We start from the raw sequence: 24,755 nt of genomic DNA on the forward strand, positions 1-24,755 counted from the left end.
TTAAATTCTCATGAATGGCTAATGCTTCAGAATATACTGAATCTCTCCAAGGATCTATGTAGGATAATAAATAATTCATCATTCTCTACTACACCTAAATTTATAAGTAGAATGTTTGAAATTATATATAATAATGAAATTATGAAGATTGGAACTTCTTACTTATATAATTTAATAACAAACTACAAAACATTACCCAAAACATATTTGCAATTTATTACTAGAGGATATTCGATTAAATTAACCCCAGAAAATAAATCAAATATACTACTCTCAGTAAAATTAACTCTAGTTCTCAGTGTTGGAGAATATTTACCTGGAAATTCCTACATAGATCCTTCTTAACTCCTGATAAAAATTTAAAAATCAATCCTATTAACAATGGAGCATGCTGGAGATGTCAACAGGTTGATAAAGCTGATTGGTCTCATATTTTTTATGAATGTATAAAAATTAAACCCTTTTGAGAAAATATTAATAATTTTTTTGCAGGCGATCTATACAGATAAATTTGCCTTGACCAAAGCTTTGATTTTACTGAATATGTATGAATATATCTTTCTAAATAAATCTAATCTTTATGTTCTATGGACAATATTAGCTATAGCTAGAAAGTGCATAACAAAGCAATGGAAGTCTACCACCGTACCAGGAAGAGAAGAATTTTTATGCTTATTGAAGAAGACAGCTTTAATGGAAGTGAAAACCAAATAATCAAGATTGTTTCCAATGCCATTAACTAATAATCATTGGAGAAAAGTATTGTCATTGATTGATACTTTACAAATGGACCTAACTTTCTCTTAAAAAAATCAGTTCTTAAGTTAAATTTAATTATGTTGTTTAACTTGTTATCTTTCATTTACATAAGTCATGCTGTATGTAAATATGTATATAGTTAATTCAATAATTATTAAGATTCTACACTGTAAAAGTATTTATTATTGTTGGTTACTAATCAAAATAAAAATTCTTTGAGTAAAAAAAAGAAAACAGTTATGCTACAGTAATAACTGTCACTCTATTCATACTCTTACTTTGTTTGACCAATATGTACACTCTGTTGCTGAGGTTTGGTCTGTGTCCCCCCAGTAATACTGGCTATGACATGACTTCCTACTGTAGGGTGTGCCAGGTATGTTAGCCATAGCTCTCAAGCAATGACATATGAATGTTGACTGAACTGTGACCTAGCCACAGAGTAACTGAGGTACAGTTGTGGACACCTTTACAATGTCTGAACTATTCCTGTGTGACATTCACAGACTGAGAGGTGCTGAATTACAGTACATAATGTGATATGACAGCTGTGTCCACCCTTACTTACTGACAATATGTCTACCACATAATCCAGTAGAATTCGTAGAGGAGCCAACCATTGTAGGAGGAAGTGAGAGGGCCACAACTGTGATGTAATTCACAGCAGGCACAGTTGAGATGCATGCCTATAGCTCTTGGACAGCAGAGTATCAACTACATGTTATTCCCAGAGATGTACTTGAGGCCTACTGTTGTAATCCCTATTCCCCATAACTGAATCCTCCCATCTGCATCCCATTATATGGGGACTTGTATTACATACTTGTATTACATACTGTTCTTCTACTTCTTTGAGACAGTCACCAAAGCCATGGATGAGGGGAAGATAGTGTACACCACCTACCTTGACCTGGCCAAAAACTTTGACACTATTCCCCACTCGAGCATAATAGATAAACTCTCTCAACTAGGCATCGATCCATATGTTACCAGATGGGTAGCAAATTGGCTCACTGATAGAACCCACCTAGTCAAAATAGGAGAAGGCACCTCAAGCAGTAGACCCGTAACAAGCGGCATACCCCAGGGTTCAGTCTTGGGTCCTCTGTTATTTGAGATATACTTTTCTGAGGTGTAGGCCAAAACCAGTGGGCTATGGCTGACCAAGTTTGCAGATGACTGCAAGCTGGATGCTGTCATCAATTCCCCTAGTGGTAAGGATATCCTCCAAGAGGGTCTCACTCAAACAAATGACTGGTGCCAGAAACATGGCCTCAAGCTGAATACCATAAAATGCATCATCATCATCCTCTTTGGAGAGAGTAATGTCCCAACAAATTATCACAATAATAACAACGTCCTAAGCATGCAATTGGTTGTGAGGGATTTTAGCACCCAAGTTGATAGCAACCTGACTTTTGATCACCATGTTGCTTCCATTGTATAGAACGCCTTCTACATGGCCTACCTCATAAGTATGGGTATCTCATCCAGCAGGGACAAGGAGGTCATAACATCCCTGTATTCTTCTCTTATAAGGCCCATTATTGAGTACAATGCTCCTTTCGGCATGTACCTCACAAAGCACATGCAGCAGCTGGACAGACCACAGAGGTTCCTCACCAGGAGAATCCAGGGCCTCAAACATCTACCATACATAAATAGGCTAAAAGCCCTATCCCTGTACTCAGTTTCATAAAGACTCCTCAGAGCTGACCTCTGTCTGGAATGCAAGATGATCACGGACCCCACCTTGACGGGACTGCTGCATATCTACAAGTCAAGTTCCACATGAGTAACCCACACACTCGGCCTCAATCTGGTCTGTTACATCAACAAGACTTGTTGGCAGGACAGATTTGGGTCCCAGAGACTCCCCCATTTATGGAATAGACCCCCTCTCCACATCAAGCAACGTACCTCTTTACCCCTTTTTAAGTGCAACCTGGATTACTGGATGGGAAGCAGAAAAAATACACCTGGGATTCCACCTGTGTCCCTGTTGGACAGGGGCATCAGGTGTTGATTTGTCTAAACATGGACTAAACTTTTGGATAGGCTTATAATAGCCTAGTAACCTCCTATGATCCTATGATCCTATGATACCTGGCAGAGTAACATAATCCTTTTGTGAAGAAATCCTGAAGAACAATGCTTGGTAATTCGCAGTCTGTCTTAATATAGTAAGTTACAGACCTGTTTCCCATAGGCAGTTGTTTGCCTTTTGTAGGTAATGCTCAGTAACAGGTAATTGCCTGTGCACCAATCCATGGTTCAGACTTGCTAACTACATCCAGAACAGCTGGGTTGCACTTTTATTAGCTAATGACATAGCACAACAGTGCTATATTTAAGGCCTTCGTGTAGGCCTTAGACCCTTTCTTAGTCTGTGAGATGGACATTAGTGAGGTGTGGACTCTACAGCATCTCACAGGGTAGATCTAATACTGTCCAGTGTTGACATTTAATAGGTATGTCCACAGTTTTCCATGCTATGTTTGGCCATTGTCAAGTGACTTTATGATTATCTGGCAGTTCAGGGTTCAACATTGTGGGCTGAGGTCAGTAATGGGGAAGAGACATGTGGGTGTCAGACATCATACCCTTCAAAATATGCATGCTGCTGCAGCAGTTGCTGGTCTATCAGCTCTGTATGTTTGTAGGGGCAGACTGTGACACATGTTCCTGTCACTTGACCTTTGCCCCCACCCCTTTATGTATGGGTGTCATGTGGATCCTTTGTTCTAGGGGGTTGTGAGGTATAGTAGGTCTGTAGCAGGTAGCACAACATACAGCATCTTATGTTGCAGCCTGCAGCTACCGCTTTTTGCCTAGAACTTATAGTGGGCAGTGTAAACACGTTGGAGGACAGCAAGCTGTATGTGTCACTGAGGGAGTAGTGTCAGCTCTATCATCATAGCACAGCAAGGGTGAAGGTACCCATAACAGCTCAGGTGAGGCATGTTCTTCAGTTACATCTGTTATGTAACACTGTCAATCAGAGAGTAGTAGGCAACATACAGGTAGACTATACGAATATGTGCAGTCTGCCCATACCTACATTCTTTTGACTTTCTAACATGTGTAGCAGTTAATTCAGTAGCAGCAACCTGTTTTGGTAAAATTCCATGACTCAGTCATTATTTACTGCATTCATAAGAATGTAATTGAAGTGCAATGCACTGGATTCGAACCCAGGACTGTGGGTGGCAAAATGTACTGCACGAGTGGCATTTAGCAGACTGAGCCACTGAGTCTCAGCTGCAGCAGCTGTATTTGCAAGATATATGTCCATGCATACAGTCTGTGACACAGGAATTGCATTAGCATGTGTATTCTAATGGGTATGAGGTGTGACACTAACATGTCTGTCATGCTTTTCTAAGCTCAATTTTAATGACTTGCCAGTACTTTAGCAGACAGATATGTTTTTGTGAAACCATGCCAAAACTAGGGGGCACAACTGTGGACATTCTGCAACAGTCTGTACAGTTGACAGCTATATCTGCTATCCCAGGCCGCACATACAAGCATTAATGTTTATTTGGCTGTGTACTGGTGTAGTGTCTGCATCACAGTCCCAAGTACACTGCCAATGTCCCCATTATATGTACTTGCAGTGTGTCAGTGGCAATCAGAATATGTTGGTGGAAACACCTGGTGTAATTTAGTGCTGAGTGGCTTAGTGGGCTAAAGCACTGTGTTGTACTTGACAGAGGCCCAGATAGGGGTCCAGGTTCGAGATATGACAGATGTGATTATTTTGCAGATGTGCCTAACACTGTCAGAAACAAATAAGATGATTAAGGCACTTTTAAACAGTTTTAAGTGGGTTTGTGTGGGTTAGTGCAATGCAGCGCATCACTAGGTGCTGCTTAAACCTGTGCTAAAAAGAAAAAAAAAGAAAAGAAAAAAGGAGTGATAGGAAAGTGGTGAAATGGGGCAAGCAGGGGAAAAACATACTAAAAGGCAGGTAGGGATTTGCAGGACGGGTGTAAGAAAGGACCATAGCTCTCCATTTCTTCTGCAGCAACAGCTGTGCAGGTTTTATAGAATTTGGAATTTGGAGCCTCACACCCCATAGAAAGGGCTGAGGGCAACATAAATGTGTTGATTAATTAATGTAATAATTAGTTATGTCCAATAGATATGTGTAAGAAATGGAGAGCTATGTATGGGGCAATATTTTTTTTTTTGTGGGACAGATGCCCTTTTTTTTTAAGGAGAGAGTGAATTGTTGGTAAAGGGATATAGATACACGTGGGAGGTAAGTTGGGTAGGAAAGGTTGCATCTGCAGACAGACAAGACAGCATACAGGGATGGTGTGTGACACATGAGGGGAGTAAACACCTTGGAAGGGGAAAGTGTTGTGGAGTCAGAAGTCCACATGCCCCTAGATGACAGCAGTGTGACTGAGCTCCCCACCCATGGGCAGTCAACACTGCTCCTTCACTGCCCCAAAGGTGGCTGTGTTGGAGCCTGGGCACTGGGGCTGCCAGACCCCTCCAGGTTGGTGAGTCTGCCCTCAATCCGGCGCAGGTGTTACTCATACTCACGATGAACTATCCTGCATACCATCACTGATAGCTGATCCTGGGTGACAACCCCCCTCCACCCCTGCTCTTGGGGGGATGGGCCCTGTCCCCTGAGGCAGTTCCACCCATAGGTGGTGCAGGGCTAGTAAAGGAGGCACCACCAGCTTGGGTCCCAGATGTGCTAGGACCTGGTTCCACAGCTGGCTGAGGTAGGGTAGGCAGATTGCCAGGGAACAGCCTACCCAGTTGAGCTGTGGTGTTGAGGTACTTCAATATGTATAGGTTAGTAATGAACAAACCAATTAGTTAGTTATAACAACATGCCAGAACATTGCAAATAACCCAGTAACATAACAGTATGCAATATACCAAGTATATGGAACACAAAAATAAGTAAGATAACAGTCAGTATAGTAATAGCATGCCAGTAACAGTTATGGCATAAGGCCAACAGCATAGGTAATTCAACAAGCTATGTTAGTATGCAACCATTGTAATACACAACAATAATAAAACACAAGGCCCAACATAATGTTTAGGGAACAACATATGTTAATAGTAAACAATAACCAATGTATAACAATAATGAATTGTGATGAAGATAAGGGTTGTGGAGAGAGAGAAATACAGTCTATTAATACCAGTATAGGCTATATAGTTTGCAACAGTACTGTAATATACTCTACAGGTCTGTCCTTCCTTTATGCATAACAGTGCCCTATAGTTGCTGTATCACATACATACCTCTCAAGCTATCTGCATGGACAGTATGGAGCAAGCAGTAACACCTGCAGGTACACAACTACAGAGGGCTATTACATGCACGTTCTCCTTTGATAACCACATAGCCAAAACGGTCAGGAAATCCTTCTATGTGGCACACCTGATCACAAAGAGTTTCTCATCCAGATCCAAGGAGGTGATTGTGCCCCTTTACTCCTCACTCATTAGGCCCATAATAGAGTACAATGCCCCATTTGGGATGTACCTCACTAGACACCTGCAACAACTAGAAAGACCACAGAAGTACCTCACTAAGAGGATTAAGGGCCTTAAACAATTACCCTATGAAGCACGGCTAAAAAAGCTCCAGCTCTTCTCAGTCGCTTACCGTCTGCTCAGAGGTGACCTATGCCTGACCTATATGGCCATGTCAAACCCTGAACTAATGGACATGCTTCACTTCAAAAAAACAAGATCCCTCAGAATCACTCGTTCTAGCGACTTGAACCTATGTACAACAATAAACAGGACATGCTGGAGGGATAGATTCCTGTCCCAGCGACTCCCCTCACTCTGGAATAGAATCCCAATCCATATTCGACAAAGCTCCTCTCTGACCCTTTTCAAGAGAAATCTTGATGAGTGTATGGGTAATCATAAGTTCTACCCTGGGATCACTTCAGGAGCCCTGTTGACAAAGACCCAGGTTACAAATCTAATGGGGAGGTGAAAGCCATCACTCTGTGGCTAGGCTTATAAATGCCCATGGACAGATAGCCTAGTACTTACCTATGAACGTATGAACCTATGTCAGGTGGACCTATATAACTGCCATGGTGTACTGTGGACTGATGTGTGACTGTGCTATTGACATTATCATGTCAATGATAGATCTGTGGCAGAGGGATTAGGCAACAGTGATTACAGACCATGACAGTGTGACACTTGAGAGACATGTATCGTGTACAGTGCAGAGAGAATACAACTATCATTCCGTCCTTGGCAAGCATGGGGTTAGACCGTCACATCAGGCATACAGCTATACCAAGATTACACATTTCATTTAATGTATTAACTTTTATTAGTATTGTACTTGCCTTTATTTTATGACATCTTATCACATTCCTGCTCAATGCTGTTAACACTCTGTTACACCTTAACACACAAATTATTAACCCATAATAAGGGCTACTGCACCCATTTAGCTGTAATTTCTGTGGGGAGAATAAGAAGTTATGTACCTACCATAACGTTCCATGTTAGTTGTCTTCTCTCGCCTTCTTTCTTGCTTGATGGGTTCGGAGCCGATCCTCGGCTCCGACTCGGCACTTGCTTTAGCTCGAGAACTCCTTTTACCAGCTCGAGGCAGCCCCATATCCCATGATGCAAGGCGGTAAGTACCCAGATCTCGTTTGTTGACAAAGGGCAATAACACCAAGCATAAAATACTTCCCAAAGGAAGAAGAAACTTACAGATGGAAAAAGGACCAGGTCTGAATGGTCTTTAGCATAATAGTTTCTTATACAAGGTCTGTCCAGGCCAGGGGAAGGAGGGAGGGTCAAGAAAGAAGGCGAGAGAAGACAACTAACATGGAACGTTATGGTAGGTACATAACTTCTTAATGTTAAGTTGTCAATCTCGCCTTCATTCTTGCTTGATGGGACCGTGTCCCTAGCACCTCTATCCTGGGTGGCTCAATGGAACAAACTCTTGAGGACTGTAGAGCCAAAACTGGCTCTGTCCCTGGAGGCCAAGTCCAATTTGTAATGGGAAACAAAAGTGTGAGGAGTGGCCCAAGTGGCCGCTGCACAAATAGTGTCCAAAGGAAGTCTAGCTTGAAAAGCTGTAGAAGTAGCTAAACTCCTAGTTGAATGTGCTTTAGGTTTTGAGCACAGCTGTTTTCCCCTGAGTATAAATTTCAGTGATGACCAAGAAAGCCATCTGGACAAAGTCACTTTAGAAACAGGAAGGCCTTTTTATTATCCGCATAGGAAACAAAAAGTTGATCAGATTTTCTAAATTTTTTGTTCTGTCCAAATAATATCTAAGTTGACGGTGGACGCCAAGATAATGTAGCTTTTGTTCAGCTCTATCTGAATAGTTAGGAAAAATACAGGGAGATCAATGGATTGATTCAGATTGTTCTTTGAAGCGACCTTAGGTAAAAAGGATGGATTAGTTCTCAAAGATACTCTGTCTTTGTGAAAATCAAATAGGGGGTCGAACCAAAGAGCATGAAGTTCAGACACCCTCCTGGCAGATGTAATAGCCACTAGGAATAAAGTTTTCCAAGAAAGATATTTCAGGAACAAGAAACAGCTGGCTCGAAGGGGAAGAATCAAGGATGTCAGCACTAAATTTAGATCCCACTGAGGAGGAGGATTCCTGATTGGAGGCTTTAGTAGGAAAATTCCTTTCAAGAAGGCCCTGCAGAGCCTATGGGACATAATATTATGATCTGCTATCCCGACATGAAAATTAGAAATAGCAGCCAATTGAACTCTGACTGTGGAAGAAGAGGAGCCTGCATGAAAAATCTCTGCTAAGAAGTCCAGAACTGCCTGAACAGGGGCAGTAAAAGGATCAATATTTTGGGCCTTAGCCCAATAAGAGAAACGCTTCCATTTGCTTGTGTAAATCCTCCTGGTAGAGGATTTTAGTGAAGTTACTATGATGTCTCTAACTGGGTTAGAGATCAAAGGAAGCCTGGCTAAGGAAGGAAGTGGAGCAACCATGCTGTGAGGTTGAGAGAAGGGATTGACCGGTGCAGCTGACCGGATTGGTGAATCAGTAGATCTGGCACTGGGTCCAGATGCCACGGCTGCACCAAAAGGTGATGATGGAGGAACGGGAACCAAACTTGTCGAGGCCAGTAAGGGGCAATGAGAATCAATTTGGCTCTCAAACGGTAGCTTTCTGGATCACCTGAGGGATCAGAGGAAATGGAGGGAAGGCATAAAGAAGTCCCTGGGGCCAATCCTGGGTCAGAGCGTCTCTGGGGATGGCCTGATAGAGGGAAGAGGCTGAAGAAGTCTGGACATTTGCTGTTTTGGGGAGTAGCAAAAGATCGCAACATGGACGACCCCATTCCAGAAAAATCTCTTCCGCTATAGATTGCTTGAGAGACCACTCGTGAGGCATGAGGATAGCTCTGCTCAATCTGTCCGCTATAATGTTGGTTTTCCCAGGGATATGCGTTGCTACCAGAAACCGATGAGAGGAGATCGCCCATTGCCAAAGTCTGAGCGCTTCTCGACACAAGGGGTAGGACTTGGTTCCGCCCTGTTTGTTGATATACCAAACTACAGACATGTTGTCTGTGTGGACTGCAATTGTCCCTACGGGAAGAAAGTCGTTGAGGGCTTGCAACGTTAAAAGCACTGCTCTCATCTCCAGGACATTTATGTGCAGATGGTACTCGAACGGTTGCCACGCCCCATGAACCATCCTGCCCTGATAATGACCCCCCCACCCGATCAGGGAGGCATCCGTGGTGACAGTGGCTATCGGGGATGGAGGTACAAAGCACCTGCCTTGGTGAACCTGAGACGATGTGATCCACCAAGCAAGATGTTCTTTGCATGTTTGTGTCACCAGAATCTGGTGACGCATTGAAGTTGCTGGTATGACCACTGTGTGAACAGCATCCACTGAAGAAGGCATGTAGAATCGAGCCAGGGAAGAAGTGTAATGGCCGCAGCCATGAGACCTAATACCTTCAGAACCATTCTGGCCTGTATTTTCTTGCTGGCCAGAATGATCCTGACATGAGTCTGAATGTCTGAAACTCTTTGTTCTGTAAGGGTAGCTGACATCCGAACAGTGTTTAAGTTTGCGCCTATGAAGGTAATAGACTGGCAGGGCAATAAGGATGACTTTTCGAAGTTGATTGAGATGCCCAAATGAGAACAAAGGTCTATTGTGTAATCCCTGGCTTGTATAAGCTGATGCCTGGTGGTGGCTGACAGGAGCCAGTCGTCGAGATACGGAAACACCTGGAATCCTTGACGTGTCAGGTGAGCCGTGACCACTGCCATGCATTTGGTGAACACTCTGGGGGCTGTAGTGAGACCAAAGGGCAGGGCTCTGAACTGGAAATGACTGGACCCCAGCTGAAAACGGAGAAATCTCCTGGAGCGTCTGTGAATTTTGATGTGATAGTATGCATCCTGAAGATCTATTGAGCACATCCAGTTGTCCTTCTGTAAGAAGGGCAGAATTGACTGAAGAGTGACCATTCGGAATCTTGTCTTCTTGACAGACTTGTTGAGTCTGCTGAGATCCAATATTGGTCTCCAGTCTCCCGTCTTTTTGGGGACCAAAAAGAACCTTGAGTAGATTCCGGGCTCTGAATGGTCTATTGTAACTGGCTGAATGGCTCTTTTGCAGTAGTTTTGCGATTTCTAACTCTGCAATGTCCCTTAGACCGGGTGGTACATCTGGAAGGGAATTTGAGGGGAAAGGACTTTCCTCGAAAGGAATTATGTAACCCTTGGATATGATCGACTGTACCCATCTGTCTTGAGTGAGGGAATGCCAGGCTTCTGGGTACAGTGATAATCTTCCCGACTGCCTCCAAGGAGGGACAGCCGGGCAACACCTCAGGGATGCTGAAAGGGCTTGTCAGAGAGAGGCTCCCTGTTTCCCTGGTTCTTCGGACCCCTCTGCCTCTAGAGCGGCGTCTGTTATTGTTACCCCCTCTGCCTCTAGGGGTAAACTGACCACGTGAATCCGGCGTGACTCCTTGGGATTTACGGAACCACATCTTCCCACCCTTCTGTCCTTTGGGATAAGGCCTAGAAGGGGTGGAAAACGGACTCCAACAGCAGAAAGAGTCTTGCCGTCCTGCTCGCACCTGGTCAAGGTTTCCTTCACCTGAGGGCCAAACAAAGCTGACCCATCAAAGGGAGAATTTGTGAAGGACGCCTTAAAGGGATCCGCAAAATCACATAGCCGCATCCAGGCTTGGCGGCTAAGAGCCACACCTGTGCCTGCGGCTCTCGCCCATCCGCAGCATAAGATATTAGCCGCATGGAGGAGTTTGCAATGGAATTGAGGGTTCCTAGCTGCGAAGCAATCTTTTCTTGAGCCCCTGCAGCTGTACGATCCTGAACTACTTCGCCCAGCTCCTTCAGGATATCCCTTTGGAGTCTGGTGAAGTGACATAGGTAATTCAGCTTAACGCATAGCAAAGGTCGCTGAGGAAAACATCCGCTTACCGTACCTATCCATGGTCCTAGAGTCCTTATTAGGAGGATGGACGGGCACGGAAGGATCTGCAAGTTCCTTTTGGTGGCCGCAGCCACCACCATGGCATCAGCGGGACACCCTTAGTAAGGAATTGTTTGTCGCCGGGCAGTGATAAATTTTGAAGGCCTCCTAGGGACTGGCTCTACAGAGTCAGGAGCTGCCCACGCCTTCGTGCAATCACCTGCATAAGGGGTCGAAGGCGGAGATACCCAGGAGGTGGAGGGCCGAGATCCAAATGCCTCTAGGTATACTGACTCATCCTCAGAGGGATTGTTGGTGGGCCAGTTTCCCTCTGTTTCAGAAGTTCTAGGATGTCTGAGAAGGAGACATCCTCAGAGGGGATCTAGGGATCCCTCTGACTCATCAAAGTCAGTATCCGGTGACAGACTCGGGAGTCTACATGCTTCCTCTTACAAGTCCTCTTCCTAGGAGGATCTCCCGAAACATCAGGAGAATCCTCGGAAGAGGGGAAATTCCCAATGGGGAAACCTGAGGCGGAGGATCTCTGGGTCCTGTAGCAAGAGAAGTGGCAGAGATGTCAACAGGTACTATAGAGGGAGGAGCTACGGGAACAGACTGCTGACTGATACCAGTGGCCAGTACACTCTTCATCACCTCGAATGCTCCCTCCCAGGCAGGTCCGAGAGAACCCGCTCCGAAGAGCTAGGTACTCCAGGGACCACCGAAAGGAAGTCTCGAGGCAGATGTCGGAGCCGAGCTCACCAAGGCCGAGGCTCCAAGGGGAAGAGCGGGCTCGGACAAGGGTCCGATGCCACTCACCCCCTCGGAGGAGACCATGGAAGCCCGACCACCGAATCCCTCTAAGGAAGGTCTCAAGAGGAGATAAGAGTAGAGGCTGAAGGAACAGAAGGGGTATCCGTCCTCCAGCCGTAGCAGTAACCACTCCCGAAGACTCCAACTCCAAGCTCTGGGGTAGAGTTGAAGGAGGAACTGTAACAGGGTGTGGACCAACAGTCGTCTGCTGAGACGGACTGTGTAACATTTGGGCCAGTACCTGTGACTTGAGTAATCTACTGACCACTCTCTCTAGGTCATGATCTGACAACCTGGATGACCTTGAAGATCGGCTCCGATGGCTCCGTTCCGATAGAAGAGGTGAAGCCGGAGCCGAAAGTATCGGCTCCAAGGAAGGAGACCTCGACCTCTTCCTGGAATGAGCCATCGGGGCCGATACTATAGATCTTGTCGGAGCCGATTTCTCGGAGCCGACAGGAAGCCTCGATGTATCGGCTCCAGACGGAGCCGATACAGCCACCAAAGTAACGGTGTCGGAGCCGATCGGGGCCGACACCGATGCCTGTGCCACATGGGTGTCGGAACCGATCGGAGCCGACATCGGTGACAATACAGATTCGGCACCGATAGCCATCGGTGCCGAAAGCTTTGTCAAGCCAGAATCGGCTCCAGCCGGAGCTGATCTCGACTCAGTACGAGTCGGAGCCGAGGCCGCAGGCTTAGATACAGAAGCCTGGGCCTTGGCAGGTTTTGTTGATTTTGGTGGAGCCGACTTAGCCAGAGAGCCCTCCGGCTTAAGAAGGCCCCTAAGAATCAACTTATTACGTCTCTCCTGCAGGACTCTCTGGCTGAAGGAGTGACAAATAGCACAGGAGTCCTGCAGGTGAAGAGGGCCCAGACAATACAGGCAAGAAGTGTGACCATCTGTCAGAGACATCTTCTGACAGCACGAGTCACACTTCTTAAAACCTGAGACCCTCTCCTTTGACATGGTGCCGAAAAACACAACACACACACACACCAGTCAAAATTAACTTAACAAAATACCAAGAGGTATTCTATAAAAAACCAACACACACACCCTAACAGGGGATGGGATAGGGAAAAATTGACTAACAAAAAATTAAAGGAGACAGGGAATTTCTGTCAGAAAGGTTAGAAAAATAAACTTAAACTATCAATAAATGAGTTTTAGACTAAAAAGGGGCTTAAATATCACAAATGTGAACAACTTACCAGGAGCTGGTAAAAAGAAGACCTCCCAAGCGAAGCGGCAAACGAGATCTGGGTACTTACCGCCTTGCATCATGGGATATGGGGCTGCCTCGAGCTGGTAAAAGGAGTTCTCGAGCTAAAGCAAGTGCCGAGTCGGAGCCGAGGATCGGCTCCGAACCCATCAAGCAAGAATGAAGGCGAGATTGACAACTTAACATCATCTGTTAACAATACATAACTCATTCAGTAATATTTACTAGTACCTGTCACTGGATTCGAACCCTGATCTGTGTTTGACAAAATGTACATCACCCACAGCATTTAACAAACTGAGCTACTAAGCCACTGCTGACTATGGAATGACTAACATTTCCGTAGAGCTCACCTGGAAACAACATATAACCTGGTATTAGTAGTACAGTTTTATACAAGACTGCAGTAACACTTGAACACACATGCATGAGATTCATGCATGACAGAGATACTAGGTAAACTGTACATTAATACATAGAATGCAGGTGTACACAATAAACTCTTAGTGGGTGGAAATATCTGTGAGATGTACACACCATATCGGAGTACTGGGTTGGCCACCTGACTCATTTACAGTTGCAGATAGTAAATTTGAAGTCTACAGCTATTACAGTTTTATACTTGCCTGCAGAACCATACCTCGGAGCAGGAATGCATATAGCTGAAATGCAATAGTTAACACATGACAATCCTGATATACACAATCTACCTTGGGTGTTCCTGGTATTGCTTTCAATGTTAGTGCAGAACAAATGCCATTATGCATATATGTTGTACTACAGCACCACATCTACAGTTAAACATAACACTCTTCCTTAGCTAACCTTGAGTCACTTATTGGTATTGTTTGTGTTTGTATTTCAAAGTGGATGTCATACTCAGTTTCATGAATAACAGCCCTACTTATAAACATATTGCACAACACAGCTTTATTAGGGGTTTCTACATGCAGTTACTGGCATATTTTCAAGTCTTTATTGCACAACAGTTTATATAATGCAGGTGTTGCAATACAGCTGTAATTCTACAATTATTGCAGTAGAAACCTTATTTCATTAACATTATCAGGTTTCATGCTTTAATCTTTATTTCACTATACTTGGCAGTAGTCAGTTATTGCAGTATGGCTTACATCCATATTCAGTGCAATGCACAAATCTGTACTGTATGTACCTACTGGCAGTGAATGAATTATTTTATCTTGTGTTGACTATAGATTGCAAATTAATTTGTACTCACCACACTCATGGCGCAACCTGGCCAGGCACCATGCATGGGCCTCCAGGTTGTGTGCTCTCTCCTCTGCAGCTCTAGGGAGAGAAGCACACCATTATGCATACCTGTCTATCACACATTCAGATTAGGTATTGGTAAAACAATGCTAACAGCACTTACAAATATGCGGGGCATTCCCATCTCTAGCATCCTGGACCCAGGTATCCAGAAGTCCCATCTTCTGCTGCTTCAGATGATCATGATGGTGACAGACCTATTCACCTATAAAGGGAATATCTGTTGCACTTGTGAGATTGTGTGTCAGTTGGTCCCAGACCTCTGACTTGTAGTCCAATCCCTGAAACTGGCCCTGCAGCTGCCGGTGTTCATGATCTTTCATGAGGAGTCCAACCATGACCCTGGACTCCAGAATTCCCCACCTCTGTACCAGGAAGTGTGCACACTCTCCTACATCTGCCATAGTTCTGACACAGTTCAAACTCCAACAGAATATTCTGTATTCCCACCTAGTGCACTTAACATAGCCTGTTTTCCCACCCTTATGCACCAGTGGCCCATTTTTAAAATTGTAGCGCATCGCTTAGCACTGCACAAACCAGCTTAGCTGAGCTGAGCATTGCATAAACTGCCAATGCTCAGCAATGCTTTGCAGTGCACAAACCAGCTAATTGCAGCCAAGCGGTGCTGAAACAGAGATTGTTTTAGCAGTGCTTATCTTGGCTTATCATGGCTTAGCAGAGCTTAGCTGATCAAAGCATATCATGATTTAAAAATAATTCACATCATTTATATTTAGAAAATGATTGCTTAATTTCCCTTCTCTGTATTCAGAGCCCACATCTACTGGCATAAGGCCGTGACTCTAATCACTTCGCTATGACCAATGCTGCTATACTTTTACATATACCTCTGAGCCAAGTTAAAGCACTGGTAAGCACTGTGGAGTGCCACACAAGCCCACTCAGCTATGCTTAAACTTGACCTTTGGATTTATAATTAAATGTATCCAGTTTCTATTTTTAAATGTCTGGCATGTGTTTGTTGTTGTGCAGTACACCATGTAAACATAAAATAAAAAAAATACATACATATCCATACATTGCTTTACTGCACTTTGACAGTCAGGGGGTGTGTTACTCATCTCTGGACACAGTAGCACACTCCCTATTTTGATTCAGTAACCATGTTAGATGGCTCTCCCTTAGTAACGTGACTACATTAATGTGCATGGAGTGTTACCAAGGGGAAACCATGTACACAGCTGCCATACCTTCCATGTAGACTGTACACTATGCCTACATGGATTTTATTAAACCTATAGTTTTGTCTTTTCATCTTTTTACAGATTTGGAAGGGTGCACCTATCATTAATGCAGTAATGGACAAGATATTGTGATATGACATAAACAATAATTACACATATGAAAATATGAGCATTAGTCATAAGTTAAAGGAAAATGACCTGTGAAAGACATTTTAAAGTGTAATGTGGAATATTTCTAAAGGAAAGAAAAAAACAAGAAGGTGGTATCAGAACAAAGGAATGCAAGAACTATTGAAATAATCTGCTTAGCTGAAGAATTCTTAATACATATATTTTTGACAAGATTTCCTTGACACTAATCCATTGCAGTCTTTCAGAATATTTAAGTGGTAAGGCTGTAGGGTTTGTTATGTTATTTATATCTTTGACTTAAGAAATAAACAGAAATTGGTTTTATGAATTTTGTTGCTGTTTCCCAGAATAACTTTAAGATAGAAAATTGCAATAAATAGTCATTGTGAATATGTTGTTCATCTGGTTGAGAAACATGCATCATTCATTATGATTCATGCGAGATGACAATGGTTGGAAATGGCAAACATTTCTTAATGCATTATAACTAACTATTCCAATTTATAGCAAGTTATTTATTACAATTACATATTTTTTACCAGTGCTTTAGTCAGCCCATTTAAAAATGTTGCTTCCACAGCTAAAGCCTGTGTACCATGCTAAATAGTATAATCATGTGGGTCTTCTAAACATTCCTTTATGCAAAGTTTTTGTTGTGGATGTTATTGTTGATAATACTCAAATTATAATAGTAAGTCAATGTTTTCAGTCCACATTTTTCTTCTCTCACTCCTAGTCTGCGGCAATGTTGGATCCATATGTACTACGTATATGGGTAGTAAATTTCACAAATGTCTAGAATTTTGCAGGGTGCGCACAGTTTTGCATCAGATTCTGGTCTATTCCTCATAAGATTTGTGATTTTCTGACAAATCATTGAAGTCTGAAATCTCTAAATAAAGACAGGCATTTTAGTTACACATTTGATAACCTATGAAAAATGCATGCTGCTGTAAAACCAATTATTCTAAGAGCTTTTAAAATTTTTAAGAGCAAAACTTAAAGTCTGTCCCCGATTTTCTTCCCACATTACTTTTGGCTTTGTCCAGAAGTAATGAGCCAAGAAGTTCAGAGATTTGATGGGTAATACTGAAGCATGAATAATGTCATTTATTCTGAATCATATTATTTGTTTAATAAGTGTGACAGTGCACAATTAATAGGATTTAAATTTGAAACCAATGTGAATTGATACAGTCATTGTCTGAAAAAGGATTTCATTTGCTATAGTATTCCAACCAGACACTGGCATAGTATACAACCTGACTGGTTACATTTTAGAAGTTTTAATCTCTAATATAAATCATATAAGTGATTTAGTCTGAATCTTTTGTAAGTGGATGCTCAATAACAGAATGTAAGGTTCTGAAGAATTATTAATCCAAGACTGGTTGTACATCAATTAATTGATCAAAGCAATATTATGTATTTTTTCAGCTGATACAAACAGTGTAGAGAGGGGAAATAAGGAAGCTTGGTGACAATTATACAATTAATGCATCTGAACTGAACTGGGTGAACATAATTCCTAAGATAGGAAGGAATGAAGTTATAGGATGTGATGGTCTTGGTAACGGAAATTGGTATATACTACTTAAGGGAAGATGTGGAGGAAATTTTTATGAATGAACAGGTAAAGTGAGATGGGCAGTTACCAACTGTGCTGAGTTTACTTTGATTCCCAATATCATAAAGGAAAGTCAACAAAAATATTTGACATTGATGGTCCTCAAAATGTAAGCAATACACAGAAATATATAAGATTTGGTTGCTTGCTGTTTTTTTTTTAAAGATTAGGTAAAGTGGTTGATGATCCAAAAATCACCAAGAACAATGCAAGATATCACCTGAGCTTAAAACAATAAAAACATAAGTAAAACTGAAAGGTACTCAGCAACTCATTTTAATGATGAAACATGGAAAAAGAAAACTGTAACAGACTTCATCAGCTGGTTTTGATGACGTCTTCCTTAACATTCTTTTTAGTCATTAAAATAAGTTAAGTGCCCTGCAGTATTTAATGTGTTTTTATTTTTTATATTTTTAAAGCATTCAATGGCAGCAGTGACAGACAGATGGGCTGACAAGCTGAATTCACTGTTCTGATTTGAAAATGAAGATGGAATCTTAGTGACATATCAATGTTGCATTGTGTATGTTTTGCAATAATACTGCACCACATGCTGAGTGCCCAGAGGACAAAGATGATGTAAGAGATTTCTGATGATGTAATATAGGTTAAAGAAGGATGTACAATGGGGGACAGAGAAGTGTTTACAGCATTATGCTAAGGTGCAATGGGGGGCAGGGAAGTGTTTGCAGTATTATGCTAAGGGCAATATGTCTGGCATAACTGTCTCTACACTGACACAAAACCTGGTGGATGGGTTAAGGAAGCACCAACCATATGCAAGTCCAGAATATGATTCCTTTCTTTATAAAATAATAGTAAAATTACAATAGTTAAGTGGAAAAAGAAAACTACAACAGACTTCATCAGCTAGTTCTGATATAGTCTTCCCTAACTTATTTTTAGTCATTAAAGTAAGTTGGTAAGTACCCTGCAACATTCTTTGTGTTTTTATTTTTATATTTTTAAACCATTTCATGGCAGCAGTGACAGACAGATGGACTGACAAGCCAATTCACTGGTTTGATGTGAGAATGAAGATGAAGTCTTATTGGCATAGTGTTGCATTGTATATGTTTTGCAGTATTACTGCACTACATGCTGACTGCAGATACTGAGGACAAAGATGATGTAAGAAATTTCTGATGATGTAATATAGGTTAACAAAGGATGTGTAATGGAGGCAGGGACATGTCTGCAGCATTATGCTGTCTAAGGGCAATATGTCTGGCATAACTGTCTTTACACTGACACAAGACCTGGGGGATGAGTTAAGAAAGCATCAGTAATATGCAAGTGCTAATAAGATTCTTTTCTTTATAAAACAAAAGTAAAATTAAAATAATTAAGAGAGTATACAAAAGTATATTTAGTATGAATATATATACAACAGAATAAAAAGAAAATAATGAAAACATAATATGAAGTAGGGGAGATGCTTTTACTCATGTTGGCTGGCAAGCTACTTCCAGTAATGGAAAAGGTAAAGCAATATTCTATAAAGTATATTTAAAGATACAGATATTATGAAAATCATATATTGTAAAATAAAACATCTAGTTAGGAAGGCATAAGCATGCAAATAAAGGGAATTATATATTAACCATGAATATGTATGCACAAGAGTAAAAAGGAAATAGTAAAGTTATGGAGAAGATGAAAATGTTGCCTTTTATCTTTTTATTGTTTTCGAAGGGTGCATGTATCATTAATGCAGTAATGGACAAGATATTGCAGTATGACATAAACAATAATTAACACATAAGAAAATATGAACATGTGCCATACACTAAAGGAAAATAACCTGCTAAAGATATTTTAACTTGTAATCTGGAGTATTTCAAAAGAAAAAAAGGTGGTATCGGAATCAAGGACTGTAAGAATTATTGAAATAAGCTGCTTAGCTGAAGAATTCTAAATACATATTTTTTGACAAGATTTCTTTGACACTGATCCATTTCAGTCTTTCAGAATATTTAAGTGTTAAAGTTGTACAGTTTATTATGTTATTTATATCTTTGCCTTAAGAAATAAACAAAACATGTTTTTATAAATGTTATTGCTGCTTTGCAGAGAATGACTTAATGATAGAAAATTTCAGTAAATAGTTATTAATAGTTATTGTGAGTATATTGCATGCATTTTGACAAAACTGTGTCATTCATTATGATTCATGTGAGATGACAATTGCTTGAAATGGCTACAAGGCTGTAAATGAAATCTTTCCTTAATGCATTACAATTAACTACTCCAGTTTAGTGCAACTTATTTGAATGGACTGAGGGCTTAACTTTAGAAAAGTCTTTCGTCCTACTGGTATAAAAGAATTACATTTTTGTAAAAGATTGTACTCATTTATTCAGAGCTTCCTTGTGCCTGGCTTGGATTGCTTCTAAAACCATCTGGAAATACAAAGTTGCTATAAGTATATTTTTCTACTTGCTCTAACATTTTCATTGATATTTAACAATTCTGTGCTGTATTTATTTATTTTCTTAAATTTATCAGTGTTTTTCAACCTGCAGTTGCTTAAAGAAACTCCATCTGTTTTGTAAAGTTTTTGTGTGTTGTAAACATTTCTCTAGGTTAGTGAATGAGCTTCCCCATGCTTGCATATAAGCAAATCTCTCTGGTTTAAAATCCTCTACAGGAAACACTCTCCACAGTCTCCTTCTGTTCACACAGGTACTCAAGGAGCTGCCAGTTTGTGCAGAGGGTGGTACCACTGCAGGTCTTTTAATAGTATATTACTAAACACTCACTTTGACCTTTAAGTAACTCTCCCTTACTCGTTCCCATCTAGAGATTGTGTTTCCTTGCCTTACAAAACATAGGCTAGATTCAGACCTGCTGAATCTAGACTGTTTGGTATCACTGTTCTCTTAAACCACCATCTTACATTAAGAGGGCCTCCCTGTGTGATGCCCTCCCTGGTTCGGTCAAATCACAGATTAGTCTCATTGGAAGTAACTACTGGAACTGACATCCTCTCAGAAACAAAAATTATAAAAAAAACTTTACAAAAGCTAACTACAGCCTACTATGGCAGAAGTGTGTAGCTCAGGACCCATCTGAGTTGGGGATTGCTGGAGAAAAGCTCAGTTTGGGACATTCTCATTGGCAGTTGTGTTAAAACTGTTTAAATTTGCCTGTATATAAGTCTCACGTTTGTGCAGGTTTGAGCTCAGAATGTCGGAGCTGCTCAATGTTTAACAACTTTAGCTAGAGTTCTCAAGTGCATCTGCACTGAAATACAAGGCCTCCACTGAAAAAAATAATTGAAAAATAAGTATAGTTTAAGCCAGCACTGCACTTTGTTACCTGTATTTAATTAAATTAATGCTTAATTGTTGCTGTTTGTGGCTAAGTCCAGCTAGCCCACTTCCATCTCAAATACCACATTCAGAAAAATCTTGCCACAATGAACAAGCAGTTTACCATCATTTCTCCTGCCAACTTGATTGATATGAACATCCTCAGGCAATGTAATTGCCTCATGTAAACTGACAACCGTTTACTTCTAAAGTAAACTAACACCCTATGTTTGAGATACAAATACACTGTTGGACTGGTGTCAATTCTCTCATAAAAACAAACTAGACATCAGACAACTTGTCAACACACATGCTTCACATCTCATGCAAACCTCACTTCTCATTCAAAATAAGGTCATGACACACAAACCCACATATGCGGAGTTAGTCACTAAAAGCCTACCAAAAGAACAGAGACCTCCCAAATACACACCACCCACATAAACCAGCAAGCAAAAAGAAACCACTACACATATCAACACACACACCTGTGTCTCAACAAATAAGCCCCTAAGGCAAAACACATCAAATGTCTTGGTCATAGGTGACTCCATAGGGAGAGATACAGATGTCCCCCTCACCAGACTGGACAAACAGAAGGTCACAGTCAGCTGTCTATCACATACCAGGATCCAACAGATCACACATGCACTCACGTTACTCAATAAGAAGTACTATTATGACTCTGTCATAGTCCATGTTGAAGTAAATGACTTCAGACATACCTCTTTGGACTATATGAAGAGAGACATGATGGAGCTCTCTGATTATTTGTCCCAGACAGTTATGTCCCTAGCCCTAAACAGTATCCTACCCTTGCCCAGGATGATGCCACAATATACACAAAAAATGATTGACTTCAACAATTTGCTCAGCTTCTGGTGTTAGTCCAGGGGGTTCCAGTATCTGTCAGCCTGGGAGAATATGGTAGGCAGACCTTGCTGCTTTGCTAGAGATGATCTGCACCTGTCCTCCCTAGGCTTTCGGATACTGGCAAAGACCCTTGCCTCCCCCATAGTGCTTTTAGGCAATGTCAAAACAAAGTACAGTTTTGTACCTACCATAAATGTAGATGTTCGAGTGTAAACACTGCTGCAGTCATTACACTTGGGTTATCCTGCCATCAGGCGGTCCCGCAGTCGGCCAGAGTTCCAAAGTCTTGGTCTGGCATCGGTTTCTGTCGCTTCCTCACTGACTTCAGTGCGACAGGGGTATATACGATGCAGCGACGCCATTTTCTTCAGTTTTTCTTGCCCCAGATGTCAGGTGCCCCTAAATAGGTAGGCAATACAAATTACTTAGTAAAAAAAATACAAAAGTAAAGCAAACAACCATTTTTAGTTACCAGAAAATACTCCCCATAGGTAGTAAAGGGTATATGGCCTAGATAAATACCAGAAAGTAAGAGGGGAAGGAGGGAGGGTAACCTGGACTGCAGCAGTGTTTACACTCGAACATCTACATTTATGGTAGGTACAAAACTGTACTATGTTCATCATGTTATACTGCTGCAGTCATTACACTTGGGTAGAATCCCAAAGCTGAGGTAGGGAGGCTGGATCTATAAGGCATTAGGGGTGGCTATAAGGCCCTGAAGAACAGCAGTGGTGAAGCCAGCTCTGGATTTGGAGTTTAAAGGCAAATGGTAATGTTTGGTGAAGGTATGGACAGAACTCCATGTTGCTGCTTCCAAAATATCCTTGGTAGGCACTCCTCTGAGGTAGGCAGTTGAAGTGGCTGTTGCCCTGGTGGAGTGAGATCTAATGCTGCTAGGTACAGGTTTCCCATGGTGGGTATAGCAGAAATGTATACAGTGTCCTATCCATTTTGAAATAGTCTGCTTTGAAATGGCTTTTCCCTGTGCTCCTGCAGTGTATGCTACCAATAATTGCTCAGATTTTCTGAAAGCTTTGGTTTTGTCCAAGTAGAAGCGTAACTGCCTGTGAATGTCCAAAGAATGTAGTAGTCTCTCCCCTTTGTTCTGTGGTTTAGGATAAAATGTTGGCAAGTGAATAGTTTGGTTTAGAGCCACACTTGATACCACCTTTGGCATAAACGTAGGGTTGGTTCTTAAAGACACACTGTCCTGGTGGAAGATGAGGAAAGGTTCCACTGCCATTAGTGCCTGTAATTCTGAAACTCTTCATGCTGATGTTATTGCCAGTAGCAGAGCAGTTTTCCAAGAGATGTATTTTATTTCTGCTGTGTTAGCTGGCTCAAAAGGAGGTAAAGTTAATTTTTCCAAAACAAAATTCAGGTCCCAAGTAGGTGTTGGTGCTCTTCGGGGTGGTCTTATGTTTTTAGCCCCTCTGAGGTATTGTTTGAGCAAAGGATTAGAAAAAATGGTGGATCCGTGTTGTAATGAACAGAGATAGCTGAGGCGTGGGTCTTGATGGATGAAAAAGACAGACCCTTGTCCAGCATCTCAGTTAAGTATTGCAATATCTGAGGAATGTTTGAGACTAGAGGGTCAAGGTTGTGTGCTTGGTTCCAGGCACAGAATCTCTTCCATTTGTCTGAGTATGCTTTCCTGGTGCTAGGCCTTCTGGCCTCCAGAATGACATCCATGACAGCTTTGGAGAGAGAGGCATTGCTTGCTTGACTAAGGAATTTTCCATGCAGCTAGATTTAAGGTCTTTAGCTGGCTGTGAAGTATCTGATTGTTGTGCTGAGACAGCAACTGTGGAATTTGTGGTAAAATCCAGGGTGGTTCTTGTGTCAAGTTCTTTAAGATTGGGTACCAGTGCTGGCATGGCCAGTCTGGTGCAATCAGTATCATTTTTGGCTCTTCCTGCCTGATTTTAAGAGTACCTTTGGAAGGAGAGGTAAAGGGGGAAAGCGTATACTTGCAGTTTTTTCCAGCTGAATGAGAGGGCATCCACTTTCCATGCTTGTGGATGGTAGCTCCTTGTGCAGAATTTCTGTAACTGGCAGTTCTTTGGGGTAGCAAACAGATCTATGTCCAGGCTCCGCCATTTTTGTGTTATCATTCTGAATATTTGTGGGTTCAGTTCCCATTCGTGAGGGTCCATAATGTTTCTGCTTAGGTCATCTGCCAGTGTGTTTTTCTCTCCTGGCAGGAATTGTGCTTGCAGATGAACTTGGTAGTTTAGAGCTGTGTTCCACAAGGTCATGACTTGTCTGCAGAGGGGGTAGGAGTGTGTGCCCCCTTGCTTGTTTATGTACCACATAACCATGGTGTTGTCTGTCTTTAATAGTAATTGTCCTGGATGCAGTAGGTCCTTGAAAGCTATAATAGCATTTTGTACAGCTAGCATCTCTTTTAGGTTGATGTGGAGATGTCTTTGCTCTGTGGGCCACTCGCCCTGGATACATTTTCCTGCCATGTGTGCTCCCCAGGCGTAATCTGGTGCGTCTGTTGTCAGTGTTTGCCTGGCTGTGGGTTGAGTGAAAGGCTGTCTCTTGTTGAGGTGACAAGCTTGTGCCCACCATCGAAACTCCTGTTGTAGGCAAGGAATTAGTGGTATAACTGTTTCCAAACTTTGCCAGTGTTGAGACCATACACACTTTAGGTACCATTGTAGTTTCCTCATATGCAATCTGGCGTATGGAATTAGTAGTATGCAAGATGCCATGTAGCTCAAGGCCTGCAGAATTTTTCTTGCAGGGAGTTGGGTTTTTGTTACCATTAATTGAAAATATTGAGTCAGTTGTCCTTGCTTGTCTGGCATGAGATAAGCCATCTGGGCCATTGTGTTCAAGCTGGCACCCAGGAATATTATCTGTTGTGAGGGCACTAGTTTTGATTTATTTTCGTTTACTGTGTACCCCAGGCAACTTAATAACTTTTTTACGTACGCCAGATGCTTTAGTAGAATGTCCTTGCTCTCTGCTTGAATCAGGCAGTTGTCCAGGTATGGATAAATTTGAATTCCTTTTTGCCTG

This window comes from Protopterus annectens, chromosome 8.part0 (genome assembly GCF_019279795.1).
Source record: "Protopterus annectens isolate FY-2018-M chromosome 8.part0, PAN1.0, whole genome shotgun sequence".
Classification (NCBI taxonomy): Eukaryota; Metazoa; Chordata; order Ceratodontiformes; family Protopteridae; genus Protopterus; species Protopterus annectens.